Source organism: Scyliorhinus torazame, chromosome 16 (assembly GCF_047496885.1).
Source record: "Scyliorhinus torazame isolate Kashiwa2021f chromosome 16, sScyTor2.1, whole genome shotgun sequence".
In the NCBI taxonomy this organism is placed as follows: domain Eukaryota; kingdom Metazoa; phylum Chordata; class Chondrichthyes; order Carcharhiniformes; family Scyliorhinidae; genus Scyliorhinus; species Scyliorhinus torazame.
Genome location: NC_092722.1, coordinates 144,022,431 through 144,047,553, shown reverse-complemented (window position 1 = coordinate 144,047,553; position 25,123 = coordinate 144,022,431). Strand labels below are relative to the sequence as shown.

The 25,123-nt window shown below is 54.5% G+C and overlaps 1 long non-coding RNA gene across 1 annotated transcript; it reads left to right on the top strand.

Annotated features, from left to right (window-relative positions):
- Positions 1-400: 400 nt before the first annotated feature.
- On the top strand, positions 401-24,704 carry LOC140392429 (uncharacterized). Its single transcript, XR_011935347.1, has 2 exons — positions 401-504; positions 24,443-24,704. It is a non-coding gene; the product is annotated as an uncharacterized lncRNA (long non-coding RNA).
- Positions 24,705-25,123: the final 419 nt, after the last annotated feature.

Below are 25,123 nucleotides of genomic sequence, written 5' to 3'. Positions count from 1 at the left end.
TGTTCAGTCAACATGTGCAGCTGGATATACATTTTCCACAGATGTAATAGTGAGGGATGTTGTCAACATTCATGATTGACCGCATGTTGCAGGCAGAACAGCAAGCCCCACCAACTGTCATGCCTAACCCTCTGTTAAATATTAAATGACTTTAATAAAATAAAAACACTCACGAGGATGTACTCAATAATCAGCTGCCTTCTTAAATCCACACTCAGAAGAGTGTTCCTTGCAGGTGCTCTCCTAAAGTGCTGTCCATTGCATGTCAAAGCTGTCACATAAGGAGTACTCATTAACCAACAAGTCTTACGGGCACATTAAACAGTAACACATCAGCATTAGATGATTCATTTCTCAAAATCCAATGGTAACAACTTACATTTATATGTCACCATTATCATAGGAAAACATCCTTTGGAGAGAACATGTATCCTTAGTGAAGGAGTTAAGAAACAATAAGATCAGAAAGATTTTGAAGAGGTTTTACAAGATGAGGAGAGAGAGGTGATAACAATTGTTGTAAATATTGTACTTTATTAATGTTAGATACTTATTAATATTGTGCATCATGCCATTACTACTTACGTTAAAAAATCCTATTTCACTTGGTTTGATTTTAGTGCACTGTTATGGATTAAAGACCTAGCTAAGTGTGATCTGTAGCTTTTGTAGAGTGTGCTCTAAAATGATTTGGAATTTATAGCACATTTAAGTTAACTGAATCTGTGCACAAAAAATTGACAAACTGAGAGCTTTAGTCAAGTCGAACAAAATTAAATTTTATGTTGAAATTTGTAAAGTAGCATAAATATTAGAGGAAACAGTGGCATAATGATAATGTTGCTGGACTAGTAATCCAGTGACCAAGACTAATGATCCGGGGATAAGGGTTCAAATCCCATCTCAGCAGCGAATGTAATAAATCCTGACTGTAAAGCTAATCCCAGTATTGGGATTATCATTGACTGCCCTAAAAACCCATCTGGTTCTCTAATGTCCGTTAGGGAAGGAAATCTGACATCCTTACCTGGTCTGGTTGATATGTGATTCCAGAGCCTAGCAAGGCTCATTCAAGGGCAATTTGGGTTGGGCAATTAATGCTGACCTTGCCAGCAACGCCCACATCCCATGAAATAAATGTTTTTAAAATCCTAAATAGACCAAAAGTGTAATGATAAACTGTCAAAATGACAATAGTGGACACAAAATGCAACCATTAACCTTAACTTTGCAGAGCACAATAGGGAATGTGGTTAAGAGTGATCACTAGGGCAGCACGGTAGCATTGTGGATAGCACAAATGCTTCACAGCTCCAGGGTCCCAGGTTCGATTCCGGCTTGGGTCACTGTCTGTGCGGAGTCTGCACATCCTCCCCGTGTGTGCGTGGGTTTCCTCCGGGTGCTCCGGTTTCCTCCCACAGTCCAAAGATGTGCGGGTTAGGTGGATTGGCCATGCTAAATTGCCCATAGTGTCCAAAATTGCCCTTAGTGTAGGGTGGGGTTACTGGGTTATGGGGATAGGGTGGAGGTGTGGACCTTGGGTAGGGTGCTCTTTCCAAGAACCTGCGCAGACTCGATGGGCCGAATGGCCTCCTTCTGCACTGTAAATTCTATGATAATCTATGATAAAGTGCTTATTTTTTAAAGCTGGAGGTCAAAGCTAGTGTTAATGGGGCCTAGAGGCTTCACCTTTCTCCTAGGTGTTAAATTGCTGGTAACTGCTATTGAAACTGGGCAACTACAAATTTATGCTAAGGTTTTGATGAAAGACTAACAGCCTGCCATTATCAATGTACAAATCAGCCAATGACTTGTAGCAAGATATCCCATGGTTTGCGCATCTTCGCAAGTTGCTGGCCGATTTGTGCTCCTCCATCATCAGCTTTGTGAAAACTGCATTTGGCCCCATAATCACCCCATGAAGTTACTATATTTGCTTATTAATTGTCCATTAAGCTTATCACAGAAATTTCAGTCTAGTAATAAACAGCATAAATGTTTTTCAAACGATATGATTATTTTTAATTGAGGTAAACAATTAAATGTTCCAGTCTCACCTCTTCAGATGAATTGTTGGGGATTTTAAAAATGGCTATTTTTATTCTCCTTGTTCCTTTTCCCTTAATCATTTTTTTCTTTCTTCCTCTACTGTCTCCTGCAATCCAACCCAACATCCTAATTAGGTGTAAATAATAAGCAGCCAGGGAAGTTGGCAATATCTATAATATCCTATGCAAACAATTACATATATATTGTACAGTGACTGATTGAGAGTCCTTGCAGTTCACTGTATGTAGATATGTATGCCATTTAATCAATGAATGACACCCTGGATTTTTGGAAATCTTGTTGGGAAAGGTTATTTTGAACAGTTAACTTGCATCGAGCACTTTACTTGTCTCCTTCATTTGGAGTCATGTGCTACAATAAAACCTTTGCTGTGAGTTCAAATGTTGCTCATGGATAAATAATCAACAAATTAATTACTAAAAACAGATGAAATTGTCTCAACTGTACAATACTCATTAACCTTTGCATAAAGTGCTGGGGGGAAAAGAGACAGTCTTCAAAATAAGGTCACCTTCCACCTATTCAGTAACATTGAGGTCATTCATTAAATTAGAAAAGGAAGGCTGCCTATAAAAATTAAACGCAAGAGTAAAGTGCACACATTCTAGATTATGTGGCTTAGTGCATTGTATTTCTCAACAACAGCCAGCAACAATTGATTATTTAAACAAGAGCCTGAAGATGTGTGGTGTTTTTTTTCTTCCTTTTAATGGATTCTAAGTTAAGTTTTGTTTTTCCACCCCCGCTCACAAGCGCTTACTCTCTGGGCTGTTTCTGAGCAAGCTAAAAATAACCTCAATCAAATGGGTAGTTCAGATAGCTCGTGGAGATTAGGACAACGGTTTAAAATATCAGCACTATTGAAAATATTACATGCTGCACTGTACTTTCTTTATTGATCCCAGCAGCCTGCAGAGATTCAGCTGATATCCACTCACCCTTCCACTCTGAATGTCCTTAGTTACGAAGCTACTGACAGATGATTGGATCTTCCTGGATCCACTTTTGTGGACCACTTTGGATTATCAGAAACACTTAATATTTTGTAATTAATGAATACAAAAGTGTGCACATTCGCACAGCAGCAAATATTATGATACACTGAAGTTGAGATGCAAAATACAGTCGAGCAGTTGCTCAAACCAGAGGAAGTTCACTTTTTTGTTCTTTATTGGTGTGAAAGGTATTGTTTTGGTAAGCTTTTTAAGAGTTAAGGGTGATGAATCTTGCATGTTTAAGTGGGTGATAAGATTTCTTAGCTGACTATTTTGACGTATTTGATACAGACCTGCCACCTAGACTTCACATAGTTGGTGAAGTGTCATAAGCAGACGTGATGTGCCCACATGGTCGGTGGAGCTGAAATTCCTGCCTTTGCAAATAGAACACAGAACATAGAACATACAGTGCAGAAGGAGGCCATTCGGCCCATCGAGTCTGCACCGACCCACTTAAGCCCTCACTTCCACCCTATCCCCGTAACCCAATAACCTCTCCTAACCTTTTTGGTCACTAAGAGCAATTTGTCATGACCAATCCACCTAACCTGCACGTCTTTGGACTGTGGGAGGAAACATGAGCACCCGGAGGAAACACACGCAGACATGGGTAGATCGTGCAGATTCTGCACAGACAGTGACCCAGCCGGGAATCGCTGTGAAGCCACAGTGCTATCCACCTGTGCTACCGTGTTGCCCTATTTTACTGAAAAGTGCAGAATAGAGTAATTTATGGAGAAAGTTCTATATTTGGCTGTGTTGATGTTTGTCTAATGACTCCCACTTTTCAAAATTAATTTGCACCATTTTTTTCTTTACAAGGAACAATTATTGAAACCCAGTCACAATTATAAAGCACTGACAATCTTTGCAAGTTGAATATTTAGCAGTAAATTGGCTGAATAAGGAATTGTTAACAAAGTAGTTACAGTCATGTACTTTTTCACTCTACAACATTGGTGCAGGGTTTTATTGAATTTCTCTTAATTGAAGAATAGAAGGTTATTAGAGATTTAATATTCTCTCCAGGAGCCATCTCAGGCTGTGGATCTAATTTAGCAGGATCAGCAACTTTGGTGTTCCAAGACTTCATCAGGAACCTTCAATTTCCAACAAGGAACACCATAGAAATCGGCTATTTAGCTGTGCACTGTTCCAGTGAGACAAATTTATAGTGATTAACTGCATCAAAGATCACTTAAGGTTTCCAAAATGCTAGATTTGTGCACCCACCATTTTTCTCATGGCATAATTGAACATGCAAATAGTGTCCATTAATAGAAAATAATGCCCTTATTGCACTCTTACACATATAGTTAGTACTTTCATTTTGAGGCATTCTACCATAATATAGCTCTTAAAAGAGAATGAGGGCAAGATGTCTACTTGAAACGTGAACTGTACAGACACCATGGAGGATAAATACCTCTGCATAATTCCCTGGATAGGGTGGATGTGGAGAGGATGTTCCCACTTGTAGGGAAAACTAGAACGAGAGGACACAATCTCAGACTGAAGGGACGATCCTTTAAAACAGAGATAAGGAGGAATTTCTTCAGCCAGTGGGTGGTGAATCTGCGAAACTCTTTGCCACAGAAGGCTGTGGAGGCCAAATCACTGAGTGTCTTTAAGACAGAGATAGATAGGTTCTTGATTAATAAGGGGATCAGGGGTTATGGGGAGAAGGCAGGAGAATGGGGATAAGAAAAATATCAGCCATGATTGAATGGTGGAGCAGACTCGATGTGGCCTAATTCTGCTCCTATGTCTTATGGTCTTATAGTAGCTACAACAAAAAGAATGGTTTGGACTTTGCTCTAATTATCTCTTTGCATGAGCAATTTTCAAATGCTTGAATTAGTCAAAGGCAAGGATGCTAAAGTATTGATCACAGAGGACTGGTAACATTATAGCAATGTAAGCTCATGATAGACATAGAATGAGGATCAGTTCTAAGAAGGCCCATTATGGATATCAGGCTTTATGCACTGGAGCCAGGGAAACAAATGCCTGCCGAGTTTTTTCCAATTTAATTATAGAACATAGAACATACAGTGCAGAAGGAGGCCATTCGGCCATCAAGTCTGCACCGACCCACTTAAGCCCTCACATCCACCCTATCCCCGTACCCAAATAACCCCCCCTAACCTTTTTGGTCACTAAGGGCAATTTATCATGGCCAATCCACCTAACCTGCACGTCTTTGGACTGCGGGAGGAAACCGGAGCACCCGGGGGAAATCCACGCAGACACGAGGAGAACGTGCAGACTCCACACAGACATTGACACAGCCGGGAATCGAACCTGGGACCCTGGTGCTGTGAAGCCACAGTGCTATCCACTTGTGCTACCGTGCTGCCCTAAATTCTGCAATTGGGCGGTGATTTTATTATTGAATGAACATTTGCTTTAACTGGCTACTATTTGTAGATATATTCATTACGTTTATTAAATAAATGCTTTATTTTCTTCAGAATAAATATGTAGTGGATTGAAAAGTATGGCGAATTTGAATAAATTTGATTCAGTATTTCAGTGTGTGAGATAACCATGTTTAGAAGTAAAGCTTCATCGAGGTTTACAGTTTATTCAATCTATCATGTCTGTGCCAGTTTTATTGCAGAACAATCCAAAGGTTTCCCATTGCTCTGTGCTTTTCCCATACCCATGAATATTCCTTTGTTTCAACTATTTATCAAATTTTCCCTTATTCAGACTTTATGGCAAAGCATTTCATGCTCCAAATACAGAATTCTCTGCATTGAGACTTCAGCCAATCTCACCTCATTCTTTGTAGCCATTTCAAATTGAAATCCCCTTACCACTGACTCTCCAATCAGAAAAAAAATGATTTTCCCTCTTCACTTTATCAAACACTTCAGGAAACCTCCATTAAATGTCCTGTTGGACTTTTCTACTAAATGACAGCAGCTCCATTACACTGAGTTGTTCCTCATACATGTAGTTTCTTATCACCCTCGTTTTACTTGGCAAATTATGTTGTACGTAATCTGTAGGTTGTGTCCAACACTGTACATGACTTCTTCACTCTTATTCTCCATTACTCAATTCATAAAACTCAAAATTCTGTTGGCATTCACACTTTCATGGAATTATGCATTTGACCCTCAAGACTATTGATCCCTTCAATACCTTTCTGTTAAGTACAAACTCCCATTTTTTGCTTTACCTTACAAACTGTATTATCTCACTTTAATCCACATGAAATTGCACTTGTCATCTGCTGGCTTGCTCCACTAACCTCTCTGTTTTTCTGAAGTCTTTTACATTTAGCTTGGCTACTTGCCAATCCTCCTACTTTTGTGTTACCAGGAAATTTTAAGATAATGCTCCCAACATCCAAGTCCCAATCGTTTATATCCAGAGAGAGACATAGTTCTAGCATTCACTTCTGGTGCAAATCACTCACCAACCTACTCTAATTGGAGTAACACACAATTACTCAAATGCTTGTTTGCTATTTGATGGGCAATGTTTAATAGGAGCCCTGCGGCGACTTTGGAAATGAGGACGGCATTTTGTCAGGTGGGATGATGGTGGGTGGGGACACAGTCACCTTCCTGCCTCCACCCTGATTAAATCCATGGCTGGAAGGCCCTTGGATGAGCTTCGAGCTCCACCACCAATCGGCCCCTTAAGTGGACAATTAATGCCCAATTAATGACCTTCACTATTAATATGGTAGTATTTGAAGTAGAAGAAAATAGAACACTATGAAGATAAAGTAAAAAGGTAAAGTCACCATAGTCCTAGATGACCATAGGCTGCTTTCCCCTTTGAGGGGGAGAGCTGACTGGTGGTAATTTAACCGGAGGATCACTACACCTCAGGTGAGGCTAAAGCTGAGAAGGTGGAACTTCATAATAACCTCAGCTGGTATGGGATTGAACCCATGCTGTTGGCCTTGCTTTGCATCACACACCAGCTGTCCAGCCATCTGAGCTAAACCAAGCCCTGAAAATAAAAGAGAACAAATGAAGCAGGATTAGATTAGATGGTTCTCGCAAACATTGGCAGAGACAGATTAGCCAAATGCTGTGAGCGGGATTCTCCATTTGCCAACGGAGAATAGGTGCCGACTCCAAAATCGCGGCGGGTGCCGATCTGACGCCAAATTGCGATTCTCCTTCCCCTCGACTGCAGTGTCAAGGCATACCAGAACGCACGTACAGTAAACCCCGTTTCATACCATTAGCAGGCCCGACCCGGTATTCTCTGGGGCCTCCACGATTCTCCACCTCTGATGGGGCACGTTCTCGACGGCACGGTGTGGTAGTCGGTATTAGGGGCATTACGGTACTCTGAATAATGCTGTAAGACCATTGTGGGAGGTACCTGAGACTGCTGTTTTCATTGGTGAAGCCTGCCTGCTGGTTCCGCCCAGTAAGGCCTGTGTCTCCCCAGCAGCTGCATTCTGTACCTGCGTTGCTGGGGGAAACATCTAGTCCAATAAAGCCTTCAATTGTCTCCAATCTCGTCTCAGGAGTATTGATCGAGCATCAATTTATTGCACTAGATTTTAAAGAATGGAGCTTCAAATTAAGCCGGAGTGTCTGCAACTCAGCCCCCATGCGGCAAACTCAGCGGCAACCTTCAAACACTGGCTGGCGTGCATCAAAGGTACCTCAGGATGGCCACGACTGAACATACGGAGAACTAGAAACTGCAAGCTCTCCACTCGAGGGTGAGCCCAGAGATCTACACCCTCATCGAGGATGCGGACGATTTCGAGGCCGCAATGACCCTGCTGAAAGGACACTATATTCGCCCTGTAAACCAGGTCTATGGCCAACATCTGCTAGCGACAAATCCCCGGGGAATCACTGGAGGAGTTCTACCGTGCGCTCCTGGTGTTAGGGAGGAACTGTGACTTCCCACAAGTTTCGGCCAGTGACCACACAGAACTTTTGATCCGGGACGCTTTCATTGCAGGTATGCTGTCCTCCCAAATCCGCCAGCGATTGCTGGAGAAAGAGACACTAAGCCTCAAGGAGGCACGGGCCCTTGCTAGCTCCCTGGATGTGGCCTCCCGAAACGCCCGCGCTTACGTCCCTGACCGCACGGCAGCCCCTTGGGCAGCGTGGAATCCCCCTGCAGCCGACTCCGATGCATCCCCCATCCCCCACAAGCTTGCGCTGCAAGACTGCCAGGCAATCCCGGGGGGCCCCGCTGCTATTTATGTGGGCAAGCCAAGCACTCCCGGCAGCGCTGCCCGGCCCGCTCATCCATCTGCAAAGGGTGCAGCAAAAACGGCCATTTCGTGGCAGTATGCCAGGCCCGGGCGGTCGCCGGGGTCTCCGGGGGCGAACTGGGACCGCCACCACAACTCTCTCCACGAACCGCGTGCTGCCAGCGGGCGGCGCCATCCACCTTCTCTAGGGCCACATGCGGCCTCCGGGCGCCGCCACCTTGTCCTCTGGGGACCACGTGTGACGGATGGGCGCCGCCATCTTGTACACCTCCAGCCATGTGCAACCAGTGGGCACCGCAATCTTGGCTGGACTCTCAGGACCCTGACTTGGATGACCAAATACCGCCCGAGGAAAACATCCAAATTTTGCAACGACTTGCCTCCGTGACCCTGGACCAGTCTCGGCCCCGAACACTCTCGGCTGCGACGATGGCCGTGCGCATCAACGGGCATAAAACATCCTGCCTGATCGACTCCGGGAGCACAGAGAGCTTCATACACCCCAATACGGTAAGGTGCTGTTCTCTTCCCATCCACCCAGTCAACCAAAAAATCTCCCTGGCCCCCGGGTCTCACTCGGTAGAGATCAAAGCGGTTCTGCATAACGAACCTCGCGGTCTAGGGAAGGGAGTTTAAAAATTACGGGCTCTACGTCCTTCCTCACCTCTGCGCTGCCACGCTCCTAGGGTTAGACTTCCAATGTAACCTCCAGAGCTTAACTTTTAAATTCGGTGTCCCTATATCCCCCTCACTGTCTGCAGCCTCGCGACCCTCAAAAGTCGATCTGCCTTCCCTGATAGTAAACCTCACTCCGGATTGCAAACCCGTCGCCACCAGGAGCAGACGGTACAGTTCCCAGGACCGGACCTTCATTAGGTCGGAAGTCCAGCGGTTACTGAAGGAAGGTATTATTGAGGCTAGCAACAGTCCCTACAGAGCTCAAGTAGTGGTTGTAAAGACCGGGGAGAAGCATAGGATGGTCATCGATTATAGTCAGACCTTCAACAGGTATACGCAGCTCGATGCGTATCCTCTCCCCCGCATATCTGATCTGGTAAATCAGATTGCACAATACAAAGTCTTTTCCACGGTGGATCTAAAATCCACCTACCACCAGCTCCCCATCGCAAATACACTGCATTCGAAGCAGATGGGTGGCTCTACCACTTCCTAAGGGTTCCTTTCGGTGTCACAAATGGAGTCTCGATCTTCCAACGGGAGATGGACCGAATAGTTGACCGGTACGGTTTGAGGGCCACGTTTCCGTACCTCGATAACGTCACCATCTGCGGCCACGACCAGCAGGATCACGACACCAACCTCCGAAAATTCCTCCATACCGCAAAAATCCTTAATCTAACGTATAACAAGGACAAATGCATGTTTAGCACTGACCGTCTAGCCATCCTCGGCTACGTAGTGCATGATGGAGCTATAGGCTCAGATCCCGAACGCATGCGCCTCCTCATGGAGTTCCCCCTCCGCCACTGCTCCAAGGCCCTGAAATGCTGCCTGGGATTTTTTTCGTATTATGCCCAGTGGGTCCCCAACTATGCGGACAAGGCCCGCCCACTAATTCAATCCACAGTTTTTCCCCTGTCAGCAGAGGCTCGCCAGGCCTTCAGCCGCATCAAAGCGGACATCGGAAAGGCCACGATGCATGCAATCGACGAATCCCTCCCCTTCCAAGTCGAGAGTGACGCGTCCGACGTAGCTCTAGCAGCCACCCTCAACCAAGCAGGCAGACCCGTGGCCTTCTTCTCACGTACCCTCCATGCTTCAGAAATCCGCTATTTCTCAGTCGAAAAGGAGGCCCAGGCCATAGTAGAAGCTGTGCGGCACTGGAGGCATTACCTGGTCGGCAGGAGATTCACTCTCCTCACTGACCAACGGTCGGTTGCTTTCATGTTCGATAATGCACAGCGGGGCAAGATAAAAAACGATAAGATCTTACGGTGGAGGATCGAGCTCTCCATCTACAACTATGCGATCTTGTATCGTCCCGAGAAGCTAAACGAGCCTCCTGATGCTCTATCCTGCGGCACATGTGCCAATGCACAAGTGGACCGCCTCCGGGCCCTCCACGAGGACCTCTGCCACCTGGGGGTCACTCGATTCTTCCATTTCATTAAGACCCAAAACCTGCCCTACTCCATCGATGAGGTCAGGGCCGCCACCAGGAATTGCCAAATTTGCGCGGAGTGCAAGCCGCACTTCTACAGGCCCGAGAAAGCACAACTGATAAAGGCTTCCCATCCCTTTGAACGTCTCAGTATGGACTTCAAAGGGCCCCTCCCCTCCACCGACCGCAACACGTACTTCCTGAACGTGATTGACGAGTACTCCCGGTTCCCATTTGCCATTCCCTGCCCCGACATGACCGCAGCCACCGTCATAAAAGCCCTCCACAGTATCTTCACGCTGTTTGGTTTCCCCGCCTACATACACAGCGATAGGCGTCCTCCTTCATGAGCGACGAACTGCGACAATTCCTGCTTAGCAAGGACATTGCCTCGAGCAGGCTGATCAGTTACAACCCCCGGGGAAACGGGCAGGTGGAGAGGGAGAAAGGAACGGTCTGGAAGACCGTCCTTCTGGCCCTACGGTCCAGGAATCTCCCAATCTCCCGCAGCAGGAGATCCTCCCGGATGTTCTCCACTCCTTCCGATCACTGCTGCGTACCACGACCAACCAAACCCCTCACGAACGTCACCTTGTCTTCCCTAGGAAGTCCTCCTCCGGGATCTTGCTCCCAACCTGGCTGGCAGCTCCTGGACCCATCCTGCTCTGCAAACACGTGCGGGCGCACAAGTCGGACCCATTAGTCGAGAGGGTCCACCTCCTGCACGTTAACCCTCAATACGCTTACGTGGCTTACCCTGACGGCCGACAGGTAACGGTCTCCCTACGGGACCTGGCGCCCGCTGGATCCCCACCCACACCTCCACTACTGACCCCATCCTCCCTCCCACCGCCGCACCCCACAGCCGCCACCTTCCCAGGTTCATCAGTCCTTCCACTGGTCCCATCTACGGGTGATGAAGCTGCTGAAGAAGCTGAAGCCAAGCTCCCGGAGCCACGGATGCCCGAGCCGGCGCCTGCATCACCGCCGAAGCTACGACTAATTGGTTCACTCTGACTGTAAATAATTACTGTAATAGTTGCGACATATAACGAGGCAAAACACTGTGCTAATGTAGACTGGGTACCACCATAACCTACAGCTCTACCATTGTATAACGTGAGACCACCACCCCCGCCAGACTCTTTTTTTAACAGGGGTTGAATGTGGTAGTCGGTATTAGGGGTATTACGGTACCTTGAATAATGCTGTAGGACCATTGGTGTGGGAGGTACCTGAGACTGCTATTTTCATTGGTGAAGCCCGCTGGTTCCGCCCAGTAAGGCGGAGTATAAGAGCCCGTGTCTCCCCAGCAGCTGCATTCTGTACCTGTGCTACTGGGGGAAACATCTAGTGCAATGAAGCCTTCAATTGTCTCCAATCTCGTCTCAGGATTTGATTGATTGAGCATACGGTTCACTAGTGCTTTTAAAAATCGTGAAACCTGCGTGGTGGCTGGTGAAGGAGAGAGAGAGGAGATAGGACACAGAGAGGAGCAACTGCAGGCTGCCAGGCTGGACACTGGCTGGGCTGGTTGCGGCGGGGGTGTGTACCAGGGCCGGGGGAGAGGGGAGATGATGGGGGCACAGGCCGAGTGGCCAGGGTAACTCCTATGGGACTGGGGCGGTGCCCAATCACGGACCGCCATTACTGAGGCCATCTTGCTGCGCACCCCACTGACCACCCACCTTGGCCCCTGGTTCTGCAGAGTGACACCGGCCGCATGGGTGCCCACACCCCACCCTCGGTCACACCCTCCACAACCGCCACAACCCCCCACCTGGCTGCCACCCACTGGCAGTTCACCCAGGGCAACACCCACTGTAGCTCCTACAGAATCGCGGTGCATACCCCTGGCAAAGACAGTGCCAGCTGGTGATACCCATTGCATCAGGGATGGGTGCCAGGGCCAGAGTCGCGCACGGTGCCGCCCACCGACAGGGCCAGTGGTGCGGGGATTGTTGAGGGGGGGGGGGGACACTTGTTCCCAGTAACCGTCAAGGTGACGGTTGCCTTGAACGTTTACATCACGGGGTCCTTCCAGGGAATGAGTGGAGACCTGGATTGGATTGGACTTGGATTTGTTTATTGTCACGTGTACCGAGGTACAGTGAAAAGTATTTTTCTGCAAGCAGCTCACAGCTCATTAAATACATGGGAAGAAAAGCGGCTCAATACATCCACTTCAATGTGGACAGAGCCACCAGAGTGCCCGGGCAGCCTGTGTATCGGGTGCAGATGCTCAGCTGATGGTCACATATCAGCTGCACGTTTTAACAAGTGGAACCCATTTTGGTTTGTGACCTGTCAGCTGCAGGTGCTCGTAGGGGGACCTGGATCCTGACGATCACCCCTGGGACCCAGGGCATCCCAGCGATGGTGGCGATCCGCGCTGCCCGGGCACTCTGGTGGCTCTGTCCATATTGAAGTGGATGTATTGAGCCGTTTGGCATATAGGGCATCCATGATGCATCTGTGCACCGAAGTCTGTGAAATCCCGCACAGGGATTCCATCGGCAGGAGATACAGTACTTCTTCCATCGGGCAGGAGATGCAGAATTCTGAGAACACGCACAAACAGACTCAAAAACAACTTCTTTCCCGCTGTTACCAGACTCCTAAATGACCCTTTTATGGACTGACCTCATTAACACTACACCCTGTATGCTTCATCCGATGCCGGTGCTTATGTAGTTACATTGTATACCTTGTGTTGCCTTATTATGTATTTTCTTTTATTCCCTTTTTTTCTCATGTACTTAATGATCTGTTGAGATGCTCGCAGAAAAATACTTTTCACTGTACCTCGGTACACGTGTCAATAAACAAATCTAATCCATCCAATCCAATGATTCACTCCGGCAATATTGCAAGGGATCACCACTCTTTTCAGCGACTTCAGAGTATTATCATCCCCAAACCTGAAACCTGTGGAGCTTTCAAATTCCTTAACCTTGTTACGATTTTCAGCATTCAAGGAGTCCAGGTAACATTTTGCTCGCAGAAAAATACTTTTCACTGTACCTCGGTACACGTGACAATAAACAAATCCAAATCCAATCCAATCCAGGTCTCCACTCAATCCCTGGAAGGACCCTGTGGCATAAACGTTCAGGGCAACCGTCACCTTGACGGTTGCTGGGAACAAGTCCCCCCCCCCCCCAAACAATCCCCGCACCACTGGCCCTGTCATGCAGCGACCAGGTCCATGATCGACTGTTGTTCGGCCTCCTGAAGATTCCTGACATGTTTGATGTTTGATGTTTGAGGTGCCCCCCCCCCGCAAGCCGGGGTTTTGACTCCTGGGCAACTGTGGTCGTGGCTGATGACATCTGTCCGGAGGCCACAGACCGACTCAGAGACCCGCTGTCCATGAGTTCATGAGTTCTGCATTGGTGTCAACACTTAGTTTCAGACATGGAGAATTCTGCCCATATTTTGTGTTCTACATATGAGGGGTGAAATTCTCCGTTATCGGCGCAAAGTCCGCCGATCGGTGCAAAAAACGGCGCAAATCCGACTTGCGTCACGCCGGACAAATGGTTGAAAAGTCTCCGGCCCGAAATGGGCTAGCAGCGACGTGACGGGATCCGCGCTTGCGCACATGGTTCACGCCGTGCAGCGTCATACACGCCGCATGGTGTGACGGCTCATAAGGACGTGCTGCTCCCCCCCACCCGACCGGAACACCCGACCGGAACACCCGACTGGATGGCTGGCCGCCGCTCAGCCCCAAGGTTCCAGTCACGCGATGTGGAGGCGCTCCTGGACGCGGTGGAGCAGAGGAGGGACGCCCTGTATCCCGGGCACGGCCGCAGAGTTGCCCCACGCCACAGCCGGCGTTTGTGGAGGGAGGTGGCAGAGGCCGTCACCGCTGCGGCCCTGACACCACGGACAGGCACCCAGTGCCACAAGACGGTGAACGACCTCGTCAGAGCAGGCAGGGTGAGCCTCCCCCCCGCCCGATATCCATATCCCCCCCCATATCCCCCCTCCCCCATATCCCCCCCCTCCCCCATATCCCCCCTCCCCCATATCCCCCTCCCCCATATCCCCCCTCCCCCATATCCCCCCTCCCCCATATCCCCCCTCCCCCATATCCCCCATATCCCCCCCTCCCCATATCCCCCATATCCCCCTCCCCCATATCCCCCCTCCCCCATATCCCCCATATCCCCAAGTGAATCCAGCCCTAACCTTAACCTCTGCAATACACGCGCAACCGATGGTGTGCATTCATATACCTTCCTAATACTGTTGCGTTTTACCCCTGCCACCACCCCTCCCCCCGCCACAGGAGAAGCGCGCACACAACAATAGGGAGCATGTGAGAACTGGAGAAGGCCCCGCTGATGAGAGGCCACTGACCGAACACGAGGAAAGGGCCCTGGAACTGGCTGGCGGACCTGAGGACCGGGAGGTTGCTGATGCAGAGGTCAGGGGCGTACTAGCAAGTGAGCCACCGACAGCCCATCCCCATATCCCCCCTCCCCCATATCCCCCCTCCCCCATATCACCTGATCATTGCCTGCGTGTCTAACCATGCATGCTTCATTGTGTATCGCAGGAGCAAACGTCGAGGCACCCATCCCTGCAGATGCAGACCGCCCGCAGGATGCCACTCGGAGGCCATGGGAGACGGAGAGACCCGGACCCTCCGGCATGCGATGCCCGCAGGATGCCCCTCGGAGGCCACGGGAGACGGAGAGACCCGGCACCCAGGACACCCCTAACCGGGACAGCACTACCCAGGAAGACGAAATACCGGACAGTGACTCAGAGTGGATAGGTGGAGACGAACCCCCACCTCAAAGTGTCATGGACTCAGAGTGGGACGAAGAGCACGACACAATGCCACTGCTGTCACCAACACCCTCCACCATCGCAGAAACACTCACCTCGGTTGGGCACTTTAGTGATGAGGCGTCTGGTACACACACTGGTGCGCACAACACAGCCGTCCCGGTACAGCAGGCGGAGGTAGGAGCAGCAGAGGGGCCGGGCGGTCGGAGGGCAGCCCAGCCCAAGCGAACATCTGCCGCCCAGATGGATCCCGGGTTCCTGGAGTTACCACACCCACACATAGATCCGATGCAACCACCGACCCGGAGACGAGCGAAGAGGGTGACGGCCGGCTTGCGGCGGCTGCAGTCGCAGGTGGAGGAGTCCACCCGCGTCCAGGAGCTGGGAGTGGTGCCGGTCATGCGTGCCACCCAGGCCGACACCGCACGGGTGGCGTCCGCGGTGGAGGCAATGGGTGCGACGGTGTCAGACATGGGGAACGGTTTGCGAGGCCTGGGGCTTTCCGTGCAGGCGGCGTCTGTGGCCCAGGACATGGCTGCCCTCTCACAGGAGGCCATGAGCCAGTGCCAGCGCCAGATGGCAGAGGCGCTCAACGCCATAGCCCAGTCTCTGCAGGCCATGGCCCAGTCTCAGCAGACCATGGCCCAGTCTCTGCAGGCCATGGCCCAGTCTCAGCAGGCCATGGCCCAGTCCCCGCCGACGTGACCACGGACCACAGGGGGAGAGGTGTGTGTAGGGTTGTGTGTGTGTGTGTGTGTGTGTGTGTGCGGCGGGGGGTGGGGGGGTTAGAGTGGGGTGGGCTCCGGGGGTGTGCCGGGAGGGGGTAGGTGCAGGGGACGATGACTGCCGGGGTAGGGGGGGGGGCTCCGTGCCGGGGAGGTGGCCGGGGGGGGATCCGTGCCGGGGAGGGGGATGGGGAGGTGCGTGCCAGGGAGGGGGACGGGGAGGTGCGTGCCGGGGAGGGGGACGGGGGGGATCTGTGCCGGGGAGGGGGATGGGGAGGTGCGTGCCAGGGAGGGGGAACGGGAAGGTGCATGCCGGGGGGGGGCGGGGAGGTGCGTGCCGGGGAGGGGGACGGGGGGGATCCGTGCCGGGGAGGGGGATGGGGAGGTGCATGCCAGGGAGGGGGCGGGGAGGTGCGTGCCGGGGAGGGGGGGCGGTGAGGTGCGTGCCGGGGAAGGGGACGGGGGGGGGGGCCGGGGCTCCGTGCCGGGGAGGTGCGTGCCGGGGAGGGGGACGGGGAGGTGCGTGCCGGGGGGGACGGGGAGGTGCGTGCGGGGGAGGGGGACGGGGAGGTGCGTGCCGGGGAGGGGGGGCGGGGAGGTGTGTGCTGGGGGGGGGGGAAGGGGATGTGCGTGCGGGGGAGGGGGATGGGGAGGTGCGTGCCGGGCAGGGGGGCGGGGAGGTGCGTGCTGGGGGGGTACGGGGAGGTGCGTGCAGGGGAGGGGGACGGGGAGGTGCGTGCCGGGGAGGGGAGCGGGAGGTGCGTGCTGGGGAGGGGGACGGGACGGGGGGTCCGTGCCGGGGAGGGTGACGGGGAGGTGCGTGCCGAGGAGGGGGACGGGGGGGGGGGTCCGTGCAGGGGAGGGGGACGGGGAGGTGCGTGCTGGGGAGGGGGACGGGTAGGTGCGTGCCGGGGGTGGACGGGGAGGTGCGTGTGGGTGAGGGGGACGGGGAGGTGCGTGCCGGGGGGGGACGGGGAGGTGTGTGCGGGGAGGGGGACGGGGAGGTGCGTGCCGGGGGGGGACGGGGAGGTGTGTGCGGGGAGGGGGACGGGGAGGTGCGTGCCGGGGGGGGACGGGGTGGTGCGTGCGGGGGAGGGGGACGGGGAGGTGCGTGCGGTGGAGGGGGACGGGGAGGTGCGTGCCGGGGGGGGACGGGGAGGTGTGTGCGGGGAGGGGGACGGGGAGGTGCGTGCCGGGGGGGGACGGGGTGGTGCGTGCGGGGGAGGGGGACGGGGAGGTGCGTGCGGTGGAGGGGGACGGGGAGGTGCGTGCCGGGGGGGGACGGGGAGGTGCGTGCCGGGGAGGGGGACGGGATGGGGGGTCCGTGCCGGGGAGTGGGATGGGGAGGGGTCCGTGCCGGGGAGGTGGACGGGGAGGTGCGTGCCGGGGAGGGGGACGGGGGGGGGGGGGGGGGTCCGTGCAGGGGAGGGGGACGGGGAGGTGCGTGCTGGGGAGGGGGACGGGTAGGTGCGTGCCGGGGGTGGACGGGGAGGTGCGTGTGGGTGAGGGGGACGGTGAGGTGCGTGCCGGGGGGGGACGGGGAGGTGTGTGCGGGGAGGGGGACGGGGAGGTGCGTGCCGGGGGGGGACGGGGTGGTGCGTGCGGGGGAGGGGGACGGGGAGGTGCGTGCGGTGGAGGGGGACAGGGAGGTGCGTGCCGGGGAGGGGGACGGGGGGACGGGGGTCCGTGCAGGGGAGGGTGACGGGGGGGGTCCGTGCCGGAGAGTGGGATGGGGAGGGGTCCGTGCCGGGGAGGTGGACGGGGAGGTGCGTGCCGGGGAGGGGGGGCCGGGGTACGGGGGGGCGATGGGGTCCGTGCAGGGGAGGGGGATGGGGGGGGGGGGTCCGTGCCGGGGAGGGGGACGGGGTCCGTGCCGGGGAGGGGGACGGGTCCGTGCCAGGGAGGTGGACGGGGAGGTGCGTGCCGGGGGGTGGGGGGTCCGTGCCGGGGAGGGGGATGGGGAGGTGCGTGCCAGGGAGGGGGATGCGAAGGCAAGTGAGTTGGTCCACCTGGCCAGGTGCCAGCCTCCAACAGTCGGACCCATGCGGTCCATGCCACCTGGCTGGGGAGAGGAGGGGGGTATGGGCAATGATGACATGTCGTCGTTCCCCCTCCTCCCTCCCCTCCCCTCCCCCCCCCCCCCCCCCCCCTCCCCCCCCCCCACCCACAGGCCGTCATGATTTCCGGTCAGCCAGCGATGTTGGCCACCGTGGCGGCAGCTGCTAATGTCCATGTTGCCCTGGATGAGGAGGAGGAGGAGGAGCGTGCCAGAGAGGCGGCGCAGGCTGCCGCAGAGGGGCAGGCGGCAGCCGACCAGGCTGAAGGGACACCCGCCCGACAGGACGAGGACGGGGAGGAGGACGTCGGGGCCCCACGGCAACGGAGGCACCCGAGGACGCCCCGTGTGTACCGGCCCCGGCTGTTGTACCAGGACCTCACGGACCGGGAATGCAGGAGGAGACTCCGGATGAGCCGGGAAACCGTGGCACACATCTGCACACCTGTCACCGCGTGGCACTGGCGGGGGACACCCTCTCCCCGTGTCCGTCAAGGTTATGGTGGCCCTGAACTTTTATGCAACGGGGTCATTCCAGGCACCGAGTGGGGACCTGTCCGTCATCTCGCAGACATCGGTGCACCGGTGAATCAGGGCCGTGACAGATGCCCTATATGCCATGGCGCACCGCTACATCCGCTTCCCTGTGAACCGGGCCAGCCAAGGTGCCCGGGCCGTGGGCATCTCTGCCGTGGCCGGGTTCCCCATGGTCCAGGGTGCGATTGATGGGATGCACGTCGCCATGCGGCCACCTGCAGATAACAGGGCCGTGTTCACCAATAGGAAGGGGACCTATTCGATGAACATACAGGTGGTCTGCGACCACCGCATGATGATCCTGCACGTCTGCGCCCGTTACCCGGGTAGTGTACACGACTCATAAGTGTTGTCGCGGTCATACATCCCCTCCATGTACGAGGGACGCCATCCCCGGCTGAGGGGCTGGTTGCTGGGCGACAGGGGCTACCCATTGCGATCGTGGCTGATGACGCCTGTACGGAGGCCACGCAATGAGGAGGAGAACTGCTACAATGATGCCCATGTAGCGACAAGGGGAGTGATAGAGAGGTGCTTTGGCGTGCTGAAGAGCCTGGACCTCTCTGGGGGCGCCCACCAGTATCGGGCAGATAGGGTCGGCCGTATCATTGTGGTGTGCTGCATCCTGCACAATATAGCCCAGCAGAGGGGCGATGTGCCGAAGGCAGAGGACGGCGGAGTGGAGGAGCAGCAGGAAGACGTGCAGTCCTCCCCAGATGAGGGGGATGGTCACGGCAGATGGGCTAGACATGGGCGAGTGGCTGTCCACCGTTACCGGCTGGGCCAGCGGGCAAGGGACAGGCTGATAGACGCCCGCTTCACTGACTAGATGGGCGTGGGAATCGGGTAGTATGGCCACAGACCGCACACCATGGCAACACCCGACCACGCACACCCCCCACCCATCCACCCACCCAGCACCCTCACCCCCCTCCCCAACCCCACCCAACCCACCCGCATGCACACCACCACCCCATTGCCGATCCACCTGCGGCACAACGGTCGGGCTCACACAGTTGCCAGTGGACGCGTGTCTATTGCAGGCCATGGAGGATGATGACAACCCGCTCTGCGATGAGCTCCTAGCTCCACATCGTTGGACGATGTCTGACCCATGGCCACAGTACCACCATCCACCCGGACCATCCCTGCATGCGGCTGTGACACTGCAGCGCACTGTCCCGTCCTCTGCCCGGGGGGATGTTGATGGTGGCCCAGGGGGAAGGGGGCAGACTCACCTGGGGCTGAGGTAAGACCACCCCTCACACACACACTTGCGCTCAACGTACATGATACCCCCGCATGCTTTGGACAGAGCATAAAGGCAGCTTCTGTAGGTGTAACATTGACTTTAATAACGAAAGGAGTTCATGCACGTGCCCTAGCCCCTAAAACTCATCTGTGCCCTGCACCCGTGCCAACTTACTCAGTATCTAATTGTTTGGCCTTACGGGCCCTTTGACTACGCCTAGGTGGTTCCGCAGACGGTACAGCAGAGCTGGAGGTGGACTCCTGCGATTCCTGCCCTCTGACACGGGATCCCTTTGGCGGCCGTTTCCTGGGGCGTCCTGGCCTAGATGGGCCAGGCTGCGGCCCGGGCGACTGGGATGGCGAGCTGCCAGCCTGTCCAGCCCGTTGCCCACCCGATGCACCTGGGACGGGAGGGGGGTCCCTACAATGAGACCCGGAACATCCCCAGCACCTCCTCCTCCCTCGGGGTGCCCGATGGCCCCCAGGCCTCTACATGGGTGGGGGATGCGAACGGACTGGCCATCCGACGCCCCCCTGACATCTGCCGCTGCCAGTCCTGGAGGCCCGTGCTGGTATCGACAGGAGTCTGCAGGTTTGCAGCCATGGAGTTCAGGGGGTTGGCAAACCCTGTCTGTGACTGTGCGACGCCGGCTCGCACATGGGCAATGGCGCCGATGCCCTCAGCGATGGCCTGCTGAGACTGGGCCATGGCCTGCTGAGACTGGGCCATGGCCTGCAGAGGCTGGGCTATGGACTGCTGAGACTGGGCCATGGCCTGCTGAGACTGGGCCATGGCCTTCAGAGACTGTGCCACGGAGTTGAGCCCCTCTGCCATCTGCCGCTGGCGCTGGCTCATGGCCTCCTATGAGAGGGCAGCCATGTCCTGGGCCACAGACGCCGCCTGCACGGAAAGCCCCAGGCCTCGCAAACCGCTCCCCATGTCTGACACCGTCGCACCCATTGCCTCCACCGCGGACGCCACCCGTGCGGTGTCGGCCTGGGTGGCACGCATGACCGGCACCACTGCCAGCTCCTGGACGGGGGTGGACTCCTCCACCTGCGACTGCAGCCGCCGCAAGCGGGCCGTCACCCTCTTCGCTCGTCCCAGGTTCGGTGGTTGCATCGGACCTATGGGTGGGTGTGGTAACTCCAGGAACCCGGGATCCATCTGGGCGGCAGATGTTCGCTTGGGCTGGGCTGCCCTCCGACCGCCCGGTCCCTCTGCTGCTCCTACCTCCACCTGCTGTACCGGGACAGCTGTGTTGTGCGCACCAGTGAGTGTACCAGACGCCTCATCACTAAAGTGCCCAACCAAGGTGAGCGTCTCTGCGATGGTGGAGGGTGTTGGTGACAGCAGTGGCGTTGTGTCGTGCGCATCGTCCGACTCTGAGTCCAAGGCACTTTGGGGTGGCGGTTCGTCTCCACCCATCCAATCTGTGTCACTGTCCTGTATTTCAGTTACCTGGGTAGGGGTTTCCTGGGTAGGGGTGTCCTGGGGAGTGGTGTCCTGGCTCGGCTGTGACGGGGGCCTGTGGCTGCCCCTCTCGTCGCTGGGTGGCACACGCCTGCGTCACCGCACCCGCATGAGACGGGGGCGCCGTCTCCCTGTTGCTCCAGGTCTCTCCGTCTCCCGTGGCCTCCAAGGGGCATCGTGCGGGCGTCGCATGCCAGAGGGTCCGGGTCTCTCCGTCTCCCGTGGTCTCCGAGGGGCATCGTGCGGGCGGTCTGCATCTGCGGGGATGGGTGCCTCGACGTTTGCTCCTGCGATACACAATGAAGCATGCATGGTTAGACACGCAGGCAGTGATCAGGTGATATGGGGGAGGGGGGATATGGGGGAGGGGGGATATGGGGACGGGCTGTCGGTGGCTCACTTGCTGGTGGGCCCCCGACCTCTGCATCAGCAACCTCCCGGTCCTCAGTTTCGTCAGCCAGTTCCAGGGCCCTTTCTTCATGTTCGGTCAGTGGCCTCTCATCAGCTGGGCCTCCTCTAGTCCTCACATGCTCCCTGGTGTTGTCTGCGCTTCTCCTGTGGGGGGTGGTGGCAGGGGTAAAAGGCAACAGTGTTAGACAGGTATATGAATGCACGCCATCGGCTGCGCGTGTATTGCAGAGGTTAAGGTTAGGGCTGGATTCACTTGGGGATATGGGGGAGGGGGGATATGGGGGAGGGGGGATATGGGGGATATGGGGAGGGGGGATATGGGGGATATGGGGGAGGGGGATATGGGGGATATGGGCGAGGGGGGATATGGGGAGGGGGATCTGGGGGAGGGGAATATGGGGAGGGGGAATATGGGGGATATGGGGGAGGGGGATATGGGGCAGGGGGGATATGGGGGATATGGGGAGGGGGATATGGGATATATGGAGGAGGGGGGATATGGGGGAGGGGGGATATAGGGATGGGGCGATATGGGGGAGGGATGATATGGGGAGGGGGGATATGGGGGATATGGGGAGGGGGATATGGGGAGAGGGATATGGGGAGGGGGATATGGGGGAGGGGGATATGGGGGACAGGGGATATGGGGGATATGGGGGAGGGGGGATATGGGGGATATGGATATCGGGCGGGGGGACTCACCCTGGCTGCCCTGATGAGGTCGTTCACCTTCTTGTGGCACTGGGTGCCTGTCCGTGGTGTCAGGGCCACAGCGGCGACGGCCTCTGCCACCTCCATCCACAGACGCCGGCTGTGGCGTGGGGCGACTCTGCGGCCATGTCCGGGATACAGGGCCTCCCTCCTCTGCTCCACTGCATCTAGGAATGCCTCAATGTCGCGGGACTGGAACCTCGGGGCTGAGCGGCGGGCGGCCATCCGGTCGGGTCTTCTGGTCGGGTGGGGGGGAGCAGCGCGTCTTATGAGCCGTCACGCCGAGCGGCGTGCATGATGCCGCACGGCGTGAACCACCTGAGCCAGCGCGGATAGCGTCACGTCGCTGCTAGCCTATTCCGGGCCGGAGACTTTGCGATGTTTGGGGAGGCGCGATGCAGGTGGGATTTGCGCCGTTATGGGCGCCGGTCGGCGGACATCGCGCCGATATCGGAGAATCCCGCCCCAGGTCTCTAAGGGATACATAAGATAAACTCACAGGTAATTTCAGTCAAATATGAAATTATTACTCAGCATAAAAGAAAAATTCACATTTATATATCGCTACCGTCCCGCAAGACATTTCAAAGGTTTCACAAAACAAGCTCCCACAAACAATAATGTGATAATGACAAGACAACATAACAATCTTCTCTTTTTGTGTTGTTAAGCAAGGAATACATTAGTCAGGGCACTGAGGTTGCCTCCCCTGCTATTTCTCGAGATCCCTTAGGTCCACATGAAAGAGCAGATATGGCTTCAGTTTAATATTTTGGGTGAGATTCTCTGGTCTACCCCGCGGAATGTTTGCGGGTGGCAGGAGGCGGCCTGCCATTGTCCAAAGATGGGATCTTCTGGTCACGGTTCTCTCAATGGGATTTCTCATTGAATCTACCTCATGCCACCAGGAAAGATGCGGCAGAGGCACGCCGTTGGCGAGACCAGGAGATACCGAAACCCTGAACAGCCCAAAAATCTTGCCTGTTCATCAGAAAGTCAGCATCTCATACAATGCCAGACTCATTCGGTACTATGTTGGAATGTCAGCCTTGACATGTCCTGGAATTCACGTTGAGTGCACAAACACCTAAGACAGAGGTGAGAGTGCTACCAACTGAGCCACAACTGTTTTTTTATCGGGGAGACAGTACAAACTCCATAAAGACAGTCACCCCAGGCCGGAATTGAACCCCGGTCCATGGCGCTGTGAGGCAGCAGCGCTAACCACTGTGCCACCATGCCGCTCAGGTTCAGGTCCTGAAGCAGTCCATGCCAAATTCAACAAGACCTGGACAACAGCCAATCTTGGGTTGGCAACTGATAAGGAACATTCGCACCTCACAAGTCCAAGCAATGATCTCCTACAGGAGTGAATCTAACTATCACTCCTTGACATTCAACGGCATTATCATCACTGAATTCCTCACCATCAATATTCTGGTGGTTCACCATTGACCAGAAACTCAATTGTACCAACTATATAAATACTATGGCTGCAAGAGCAGGTGAGAGGCTATGAATCCTGCAGCCAGTAACTCACCTTTGGATTTTCCCCAACCTGTCCATAATGTACAAGGCACAAGTCAGGAGTGTGATGGAATAATCCCCACTTGCCTGGATGAGTGCAGCTTCAACAACACTCAAGAAGCTTGACATCATCCAGGACAAAGCAGCCCACTTGATTGGTACCCCTTCCACAAACATTCACTCCCTCCATCACCAGTGCACAGTAGCAGCAGTGTGTACCATCTACAAGATGTATTGCAAGAATGTAGTAAGGCTCCTTCGATAACACCTTCCAAACCCACAACCACTTTTCGAATTGTGGCTTGGGCCACTGCCTGTGTGGAGTCTGCACTTTCTCCCCATATCTGCATTGCTTTTCCTTCGGGTGCTCCGGTTTCCTCCCAGAAGTCCTGAAAGACGTGCTTGTTAGGTGTATTGTGAATTCTCCCTCAGTGTACCCGAACAGACATAGTGTGACGACTAGGGGATTTTCACAGTATCTTCATTGCAGTGTTAATGTAAGCCTACTTGTTACACTAATAAAGAGTATTCTTATTACTTTCTAGGACGAGAGCTGCAGATACCTGGAAATGCCACCAAGTGGAGGTTCCCATCTAAGCCACTCCTGACTTGGAGATATATTGTTGTTCCTTCAGTCGCCGGGTCAAATTCCTGATACTCTCTCCCTCTCACAGCACTGTGGGTACACCATATGGAGCAGTTCAAGAAGGCAGCTTACCCTACCTTCTCAAGGAAAATTAGGAATGGCAATGAATGTTGGCCTAGCCAGCTAAGCACACATTCCTCACATGAATAAACATTACTAAGCTTTTCATTCCAGATTTATTTAATTAATTGAACATGTCTCCTTGCTGTTGTGGTAGGATTTGAACTCAGGGGCGTCATTGTCCGACCCCCCGCCGGGTCGGAGAATGGCCGTTGGCCGCCGTGAATCCCGCCCCCGCCGAAGTCTCCGGTACTGGAGATTGGGCGGGGGTGGGAATCGGGCCACGCCGGTTGGCGGGACACCCTGCTCAATTCTCCGGCCCGGATGGGCCGAAGTCCCGCCCAGAAATTGCCTGTCCCGCCGGCGTAAATCAAAGCGGGTATTTACCGGCGGGACCAGGCAGCTCCCGGGTCCTGGGGGGGGGGGTGCGGGGCGATCTGACCCTGGGGGGTGCCCCCACGGTGGCCTGGCCCGCGATCGGGGCCCACCGATCCGCGGGCGGGCCTGTGCCGTGGGGGCA